This window comes from Halichoerus grypus, chromosome 6 (genome assembly GCF_964656455.1).
Source record: "Halichoerus grypus chromosome 6, mHalGry1.hap1.1, whole genome shotgun sequence".
NCBI classification, from domain to species: Eukaryota; Metazoa; Chordata; class Mammalia; order Carnivora; family Phocidae; genus Halichoerus; species Halichoerus grypus.
This window is the reverse complement of record NC_135717.1, coordinates 174,840,117-174,850,631: the sequence shown is the minus strand read 5'-3', so window position 1 is coordinate 174,850,631 and position 10,515 is coordinate 174,840,117.

Genomic DNA, 10,515 nt, shown 5'->3' with positions numbered 1-10,515 from the left:
TAAGAGTTTATGTTGTTGTTATTTACATTTTTCTCAGAAGGTGGAATTCAAGTGGAGACACCAAAGGATTCAGATTCCAATTCAGGTCTCGAAAAGAGCCACAGCCAAGTGGGATCTGGATTTTTCAAAAGATTACTTTGGCTGGAGGGGTGGGGAACAGGCTGTCAGTTAGAGGTGGGCAAGAGGAGGCTGCTGCAATGGTCCAGACTCTGGAGGAGGATCCCAAACCAGGACAGGAACCAGGGGGATGGGGAAGAGGGGACCCGCCCTTGATTGACATGGATGTGGCATGGGTGGTGGAGGGGCAGTCCCAGATTTCCTGCCGGGGACCAGGACCAGTGGTGCTTTTTGTTCATGTGGGATTTGCAGATAGAAGAGCAGGTCTGGGGGAAATGATGAATCCAGTTTGGACACGTTGGGTCGGAGATGCCCATGGGACAGCCAGGTGGAGATGTCTAGTAGCAGAAAAAGAAGCTCAGAGAAGAGGTGGGGGCTAGAGGTTTCATTTGCCCTCTGGGACATTTCCTACCGGCTGGGGGACACCTTCACCCAAGACACTTCAGCCCAGTCTTCCTGATGCCCAGAGACAGGAGGAGGCAGGAGACTCGAGTGTTGCAACAACCCGAGGTGATTTATAGGGGAAACGTCTTGTGTGTTTGTTTCTCAGCACCGCCTTCCAAGAGGGAATCTAAAACCCCACATTCTGATCCTCAGTGTAATTTCCAGTCATTCCCACCGACAACATTTGGTTCTTATTACCAAAAGATACTCACACAAATGTAGCATTAGAATCTTGGCTCTGATGGGTAAAGAAAACAAGATAATCGAGAGTATTGCAGCAACTCTCAGACATTTACGATTCCAAGAAATGGCTGTTGGATCACGCCTCCAGAATGGCCATTTTCCGTGAGGTTCTCTGTGGAAGACAGCCAGCCACTCCGTAAATTTCAGCCGGTCCGTCTGAACTTGCACCCGGGGGCCCCTAGACGGTGAGCCCCTTAGGGACAAAGGCCTGGGCATTGTCTCTCGGTGTCCGTAGGCAGGCACACGGACAGTGCTCCTTAAGGGTTTGTTGACCGAGAAATGGAACAGCTGAATACCACAAGTCCGGACAAGCTAGTTTTTCTCATTTGACATTTCCTTCCAAAGGTTTCAAGGGCTTATTACAAGGAGAGGTAGCTTCTCTGAGACGGTAATTGAAAAGTATTTATAGAGAACTAATGTTTTGAAATGGGATGGAGAACTTTATCCTTGCCTCTGTCAAAGTCTATAGTCATGGTTTGGGTCTTTTCAGGGACTTTACTGGTATAGTGCTCACTTACGAGCCCTGGGTATCCCCAAGCATATGTTTATAGATTCATTTATTTTTCTTTGAGAGAGAGAGAGAGAGAGAGAGCAAGAGTGAGCGCCCGAGCTGGGGGAGGGGCAGCAGGAGAGAATCTTCAAGCAGACTCCCTCCTGAGCGCGGAGCCCAGTGCGGGGCTGGATCTCAAGACCCTGAGATCATAACCTGAGCCAGAACCAAGAGTCTGATGCTTAACCAACTAAGCCACCCAGGCGCCACTCCCCCTTCTTTTAAAGATTTATTTATTTTTATTTGAGAGAGAGAGAGATCACGCCCGCTTGAGTCAAGTGTATTTTTACATAATAATAGCTAATATTTATGACATTTATCCTATATGCCAAGCACTTTAGTGAGCCATTTCCTTTAATCCCCATAATTCTGGGATGATGAGATGCTTATTATCTCTATTTTATAGATGTGGGAATGGGCCTTGGAAGGTCATTTCTCCAAGGGCACACGACTTGTGAGAGGCAGAGCTGTTATTTGAGCCTAGGGAATGTGACTCCACGGCCCACTTACCCACCGTTTCCGACTGCTTCTGAACACCAACGGGAGGCCACGGTGGCAGGATGCCTTTATGTACTTTCATCTACTTACTCCTCTGGCTGAGAGGTACATCCGTGCTATGATCCCATTTTACAGCTGGGGAAACTGAACCTCACAGAGGGAAAGCTCCTTTGTCTTCCCACAGGCTCCAGGACTCCACTCTTCCCTCTGCAGCTGCTGGACCCCATCACTGCGTGGGAACTACACAGGTCCCATCAGACAACAGGTCTCCATCCGGCTCCCCCAGGGCATGCAGGCTGAAAGGGGAGGTCCTCAGCCCTGGGAACCCCCAGGACCCTCTGGGGCCTCAGTGCAATTGTGGCCAAGCCAGGCATGGCTCGGGGAGCCCTGGGGAGGAAGCAAAAGAAAACGGACTATGTGCAGCTAATTCTGCATGAGAAAGCCCATATCCAAACACCGACGCCTTCCTGCAGACACCTCCCCACCCCCCATCTTGTGCACACCGCCATATGGAAGGAATCAGGAGACGGGTGGAATTCTGTCCCTCTTCTGGGGCTTGCTTGCCTGGCGGGTTTGAGTCAAGGTCAGGAAAGCCTCTCTCCTCCTCCCTGCGTGGTGCTTCGGTGACCAGACAGCTCCCTGCCCCACCCGCGAGGACCTACTATTCAGCTTTGCCACCTTGCAGACCAGGAGAGAGAACTGGGCTCCCCCCAAACAGCCTCGAGTCATCCAGGATGCTGCCAGCTGTGAGGCGAGCCCCCGGAGCCCATTCTTGCCTGGTGCTCAATGGATCCAGGAGTGGCATGTTATGGAGACCCTGCCTGGACCAGGCCTCTGCACATAGAGTGTGCTGAGTCTTCCCGTTGGCCCAGCCAAGCAAGCAGGCTTAGCTCCAATTCAGGATGGAGAACAGACCCAAAGTGGGCTTTGGGGCCACACAGCATGGGTCCCCACCGGGCTCGGGGCTGTGTGGTTTTGAGCAAATCCCTTTACCTCTCTGAGCCTCAGCTTATGCATCCCAATAGCAAAATGGGCGCTATATGGGACTTCTTCACCTGGGCCCGTTGAATCCTGAGAGATCCATGGAGAAGATTGAGGGAGTCATGAAATAGGTTGGGGAAAAATTGCCTCCTTATTTCAAACAACATAACTGAAATGCAGCATTTCCTTCATTATGAAGGTGCAGAGCATTCCAGGGGAGTATCAATTAATGGCCCTCACCACCTCAAAGTTACAATAGTTACTATATCTGTTGCCCAGCCTTGCTACTCAGTGTATTAATTTCTCAATGCCCTTCCTACAGGTGTCCCAGAAGAGGAGAGGAGACTCAGCTGGATGGTGGGGTCTGTCTGAACTCCTCAACTGTGTGAGGTCCCTCTGTGTGCACAGCTCTCTCACCTCACTGGTTAAACCACCTGTCGCTCAGCATCTCCCACTCAGAGGAGATGAACTGGAGAGTTTGGAGAAAGGCTGACTCTCTCTCTCTCTCTCTCTTTCTTTTTTTTTTTTTTTAAGAGAGGGAGAGGTGGGGGGAGGGACAGAGGGAGAGAGAGAAAGAGAGAATCTTAAGCAGGCGCCACACCCAATGCTGAGCCTGACACAGGCCTCGATCTCACAACCCTGAGATCATGACCTGAACTGAAATCAAGAGTCAGATGCTTAACCGACTGAGCCACCCAGGCGCCCCCTGGAGAAAGGCTGACTCTGGAATGCCCAGGGCAGGCCCCGTGTGGCAGGCTCGGCCCAATACATCGTTCTGGGAGAAGGCATCAATTTTGTAACAGAAATTCCTTTCAAACAGTTGCTCGATCTCCAAACCTTGGGTCATCCTTATGCCCCTTCACATTGCACACCCCTCTGTCGGCATGCCTGTTTGCTCCATCTTAACATTTATCTGCTCCTGCAGCTTCATCTGGCTCTGAGCCACCATCCCCTCTACCTGGATAACTCCTGTGGGCTCCCCTCCGGTCCCCTGCTTCATCTCTGTTTCCTTCCCACACACCAGTCTTACCACAGCAGCCAAAGTAGATGTCTCCACATGCAAGTCAAATTGCCCCTTGCTCAAAACCCTCCAAAGGCACCAAGGGAACGTTAAAATCCTTGCAAAGGCCAGTATGGTCCTCCCTGCTCCCCTTCCCCCACTCCCACACTCACTCAGCTCCAGCCACACCGGCCTCCTTGAACACCCACTCATTGTCCCTCCCCAGGGCCTTTGCACTTGCTATTCCCTCTATCTGGAAAGGCTTTTGCCCTCAAGCCTTCAGGTTCTTATTTCCACATCTCCTCCTTGCTGAAGCTTTCCCTGGTGTGGTGGACACTGGGAAGTGTGGCCCAGACTCCTCTTCAGGAATGGAAGACCTGCTCCCCAGCTGCTCTTGCCTTCTTTGAGAATTGCCTCAGCTGAGGAAGGCCACACATCCTTCCAGGGGCAGGCTTATCCAACGGCCGATCAACACAGTGTATAAAGGCCTTAGATGTTTCTGAAGGCTCATCCACCTCCAGAGCTCCATGTGGGGCTGGCTCGTGTCTTTGTCGGGCTTTGTCACAGCTCAACTTCTCCTTCTGCCCAATCCTGCCTTTTTCCCCTCCCCACACATGCTGATCCCAGCTGCCCTCCCTAATAAACGCCCTGTGCACTAATCTCCTAACCAGTCTGCTTCCCAGGGAACTCAGTGACATCAAGCACCCTACTTAAAAGTGCAGAACGCCTGCTCAAACCCATGCTCACTAACCCCTTTTCTGCTCATTAGCGCCCATCCCTATCTTTACTCACAGATTTACTTGCTTATCTTTTTCATTGTCCTCCCACCAGAATGTGAGCCCCATAAGGACAGGAGTATGTTTTGTTTTGCTTTAACTTCATTGTCCAGAATAATATCTAGCACTATCATCACCCACCCATTGTTGAATGAATGAGTGACAGAACAGGCATGCTGTCTTTGACGTGTGGTCCAAATCCTTTTTAGATGCTCTGTGCACTCTGACATCATGAGTTAGTGTAATTGGTTTGGGGAACCTGATTCCAGATCTTGACGACTTGCCACCAGTAAATCCCATTTTGCTGTGCTCCAGATTGTGCGGGTCCTGATTCTGGCCCTACTCACCTGACCACCTGAGGAATTTTTTAGAACTTCATCCACATCACCATTAAAAATGTTGGATAGAACAAAGTGGCTCTCATAGTCATTTTCTTGGTGGTGTTCAAGTTCACTTGAGTTGGTCTTGTCCATGTATCTGTTTGCCTGTGTACTTCTGCCGCTCTTCACCTGCATGTCTTGTTAATTGCTGCAGCCCAGGGTCTACCACTGTGCCTGGCACATTGTGGGCCTCTCATGGTTGATCTCACCACCCCTAGCAGGTGGGTGTCATGTGCCCCCCACCAAGGCTAGGTGGTCGTGCTGACACCTTGCAACACCTCTCCGGTACCACTCAGGGTCATGCTGCCTGGTGTTCCCCACGCCCACAGGAACACTGGTCCTTGGACTCCTGGCGCCCTCCCCTGTATCTCTAACAGGAGTCCCTTGGAGCTGAGCCATATCTCTCTGTTGTTAGCCAAGCCCTTATAATTAGGACACACTGTGTGCCAAGATTGTCCTCTCCCCCTGGGTGAGTGTTTCCCTGGAAGCTCCTCGATCATCAGACATGTGGGTCCCTAGTGGATTCATCCCACTTGCTCTCGGAGCATGCCCTGAGCGTGCCCGAATGCTGAGTGGACCAGCTCAGGCTGTGAAACTCACACCACAAAATTCATTAATCCATGCAACAAATAAAGTCAGGTAGTGTTCAAGGCTCTGGGCGTAGCAGTGATGAAAGCAAAGTCTCATGGAACTTACCTTCTAGGGGCAGGTGAGGGCCAATGATAAGCATACATAACAGGTGATGGATGCCACGGAGAAAAATAGAGCAGGGTGGAAAGAGTGCTCTGGAGGAGGGGTGTTGTCATTGTACACAGGAGTCAGGAAAGAGCCTCACCGAGAAGGTAACTTTTGAGCTGAGTCTGTAAGGAGAGGATAGAGTTGGCCACACGGATATCCAGCGAAAGAACATTTTAAGCTGGGAGAACACCCAGCGCCAAGCACCTGCAGCAGGAATGAGGTTGGCATGCTCGGTGACTAGCAAGGAAGCAAGTATGGTCGGAGGAGGGCGAGCAAGGAGGAGGCAGTGGGAGAGGAGGTCAGAGAGACGCATGGCCAGGAATGAGGTCATGTGGCCCTGAAGGCAGCCGGCTCTGCTCTGAGTTGGGAGCCACTAGAGGGTTTGAGCAAAAAGACTGCCTGACTTGCATTTTAACTTTGTCTCTGTGGCTTCTTTGTTGAGAAAGAATGTGTGTGGACAAAGGGAGAAGCAGGGACAGCAGTGAGGAGACTAACGCAGTCCGCCAGCCAGGAGAGAATAGGTTGGACAAAGAGCCGAGAAGGCAGTAAGAAGTGGTCAGATTTTTTAAATATTTTGCAGTCTAGTCAATAGAATTTGCTGATGGAGTGGATGTGGGATGTGAGAGAGAGAAAACCCAGGAATGAATCCAAACTTTTTGGGATTGCCATTGACGGAGATGGTGAAGGCTTGGAGAAACGGGTTTGGGGCAGAGTTTTGTTTGGAAGCATTAACGCTGACTGGTGGACGTCCAAGTGGCTATCAAGTGGGCGTTTGATGCTGAGCCTGGAATCCAGGGCAAAGGTCAAGCTAGAGACACACACACTGGAGAGCTGTCACCCACCCTCATGACCTGGGGCTCTGCCAACCATTCCTTCTGGGCTCTGGGGAGTCGGAGTCCGACTCCATCTTGGAAAAGTTAATTCTATTCTTTAAATCTCTGTTCCTCATCTGGGAAATAAAATTGGCCATAACAAGTTACAGATCAATGAAGGTTCGAGTCACCTAATGCGTCTGTGTTATGTCAGTGTTGTGCTAGGTGCAATGAGCTACAGGTATGATTTGGTTTTGCTGGGAGTCTTAATGTTGCTGCAAGCCCACCACCACCCCTTCGGCCTCTGCTTATGCTCTGAGGCACATCCCCCTGGCCACAGAGAAGGGAGCAGGGATGGAACCTTAACCTACGGACTGCCCGTTTTAGAGGATGACCAGGTCTCATCAGACTCCCCAGTCATGAGTTTGAGTTGGGAATGAGGGGACCGGCCCCATCTGTGGTGGCCCTGGAGCTGAAAGGCCAATCTGGGCCACTTACCACATGAGCAAGCCAAGGACAGAGTGACCCTGATGAGAGGCTTAATGGTGGCTGGCTGGCTCCGGTGCTTATCCTGGGGAGGTGTCAGTCCTGTCAGGCTCTGTGAGTTCCCACTGGACACCCAGTCAACAAAGGCACATTTGTTGAGCCCAAGAGCCCCAATGGGAACCTTATGGGGTGATGAGTTCACAGCTCAGCCTGGTGTGGAGGAAATGGCCTGAGCCTCGTCTTTCTCCAATGGATTTTAGACTGCTCCATCCCCACCAATTGTAGACAATAGGGTTGAAATCTCTTCTGGCACTGTCAAAACAAGTGTGTTTGGAAAGCTCTCTAGAATATCTGGTAAGAAGAAAAGACCCACTAAATCACAGGCATTCCATCTCCCCACATTCCCACCCAGGTCCACACTGGGGCCGTAACCAGCACTAGCTAGGGATTGGCCCTTGGGGCTTTGGATCCATCACTCATTTGGCAAAAGAAAAGAAGGAAGGCGGACTTACCAGGTACAGTATGGGCAAAACCGACTTTGCCAGGGCTTGGCAGGGCGTGGCTGGGTTCCTAGATGGGGCAGCATGAACCTGGGGGTGGTTGGGCAAGGATGTAGGGCAACACCTGGGTTGTTGATTAGGAGGTAAGCACAGAGGAAGGCCACGTAGGTCCACATTCCTCATGGTCTTGCCCTCACTTGGCTTTCTCCAGCTTCTTTTCATCATTGTTTTAGCATCATGTGGACACATCATAGGTCAAGAAGATGCCTCTTTTGGAAAATGTACTCAGAAGGCCCTCTCACCAGACTCCACCCACCATGCTCTGGTCTGTGACCAGGGAAGAGGTGCGGGGACCAGTTGCACCTGCAGCCCCACTCCAAGGTGGCTGTCACAGTGGGTTATACCCACAGCCTCCCCACCAGCCTCGTCTATCTGCCTAGAGAGACCAGAGGCATGCATGGAAACAAGATGGCCCTGCAAGGGGCGGATGCATGCAAGACACAATGCCACCTGCTGGTGGACATAGGCACGACAGACAGCCACCAAGCTCATTCCATGGGAATCTGGTAGCAGGTGTGTTAGGGTCCCTGCTTTGCTTACTTGATGGGGGTGGGGGATAGAGTCTTGTTTCTTTTTTTTTTTTTTTTCCGTACATTTCCTTCACTCCAAAAAAAACTGCCTCGTGTGCTTTTACGGTCATCTCCATCGCCCTGTCCCAGGCAAACACCGATAGAATAATTTTGCTGATTCTAGAACCTCACATATATAGAATTGGATTTATGTACTCTTTTGGGTCTGGTACAATGTTCCTGGTTATGGTTTCTGATTCAACCATTTTTGGGGTACGCTAGTAGTTTGTTCTTTTAATTGGTGAATGGTACAGGTAGAATGTTTACCAGATCACTTTTTGATAGGCATCCAGTGGTTGATTCCAGTTTGGGGCTACTATGAATAAAGACGCTATGAACATTTCTCTAAAAGTCTTTTTGTGGATATATGCTTTCTTTTCTCTAGGAATAACTAGGCCACAGGGTAAATGTGTGGTCAATTTTGTTTAATGTTAAGTGCATGGTTAAATGTATAGCAAGTATAAGGTTAGCTTTATAAAAAACTGCTTGTTTCCCACCAATGATGGATGAAGGTTCCAGTTGCTCTGCATCTCGGTTATTACTGGGTACGGTCGGTCTTTTTAATGTTAGCTATTCTAGTGGCCGTGTTGTGTGGTATCTTGTGGGCTTTTGAAAAATTGAGATATAATTCATATATTATAATATTCACTCTTAAAGCATATAGTGGTTTTTATTATATTCACAGAGCTATGCAACCATCACTACTATATAAATTCAGAAAATGTCCATCACTCCAGAAAGAAACCCTGAATCTTTTAGTCCCTGGAAAAAAACTAATCTACTTTCTGTTTCTATGGATTTGTCTGTTCTGGACATTTCATATAGATGGAATCATGATATGTGGCCTTTTGTATCTGGCTTCTTTCACTTAGCATAATTTTTTCAAGGTTCATCCATGTTGTAGCATTTATCAGTACTTCATTCCTTTTTATGGACAAATACTAGTCCATTGTGGGTATATACATACACATTTTGGTTATCCATTCATCCATTGATGGACGTTTGTGTCATTTGCACCTTTTGCTCATTGTGAGTAATGCTGCTCTGAACATTCATGTACAAAGTTTTGTGTGGACATACGTTTTTAATTCTCTTGGGCATATAACCAGGAATTGAATTGCCGGGTCACATGGTAAGTCTGCTCCAGAGATTCCTGCTACCTCAGCTTCTCTGACTCTGAGCTCTTCCTCAGCTCAGTGAGATTAGTGGACTCTGCTTGGGGTCCCCCTTCCTGCAAGTATAGTGATGCCCTCAGGAAGAAGTACTGGGCTATTGTACAGCTCACCTCGTTCCCCTTCTCTCAGAGATCACAGTCCTGCACCATCTGTCGTCCAATGTCTGAAAACAGTCATTTTATTTTGTCCAGTTTTCTGTTGTTTATAGCAGGATAGCCCAGTACTAGTTACTCCATCAAGGCTAGATGCAGAAGACCAACACACTTTTTTAAAAAACCTATATTCCGGGGCGCCTGGGTGGCTCAGTTGGTTAAGCGACTGCCTTCGGCTCAGGTCATGATCCTGGAGTCCCTGGATCAAGTCCCGCATCGGGCTCCCTGCTCGGCAGGGAGTCTGCTTCGTCCTCTGACCCTATCCCCTCTCATGTGTTCTCTCTCTCTCATTCTCTCTCTCTCAAATAAATAAATAAAATCTTTAAAAAAAAAAAAAAAAAAAAAAACCTATATTCCATAACTTCGTTATCTAAAGTTCTAGGGAGATCCAAATCTGAATGGTGGTTTCTACTGATGTTTACTCATGGCATCTTGTTTGCTTGCATGTTTTGTATGTTTGTGTGAGCTTGTCTTTGGTTGAATTTAATCTGGGAGAATCCTGAGGAGTCTAAATTAGGACTGCTTTTGTCCAGAGATTATTTACGTTAGGCTCTAGTAGGTTCTGTGGAGGCAAAATTAATCTGAGAACACAGATTTAATTTTCCTGCTGGGGATTTCTCTGCCCTCTTTGAAAAACATGGAAACTCTGGGGCTATATAAAAGTGAGCATCTGCGTGTGAATTCTCAAGGACCACCATCATCAGCACCACCACCATCATCATCATCCCCATCATAATCATCACCATCATCAGCATCACCACCATCATCATCATCATCATCATCACCACCATCACCATCACCATCATCATCACATCCCCATCATCACCATCATCATCCCCATCATCAGCATCATCACCATCATCAGCATCACCACCATCATCATCATCATCCCCATCATCATCATCATCACCACCATCACCATCACCACCAACATCACCATCACCATCATCACCATCATCATCACCACATCACCATCATCACCACCATCATCACCACCAAAATCACCATCATCATCACCACCATCATCATCACCA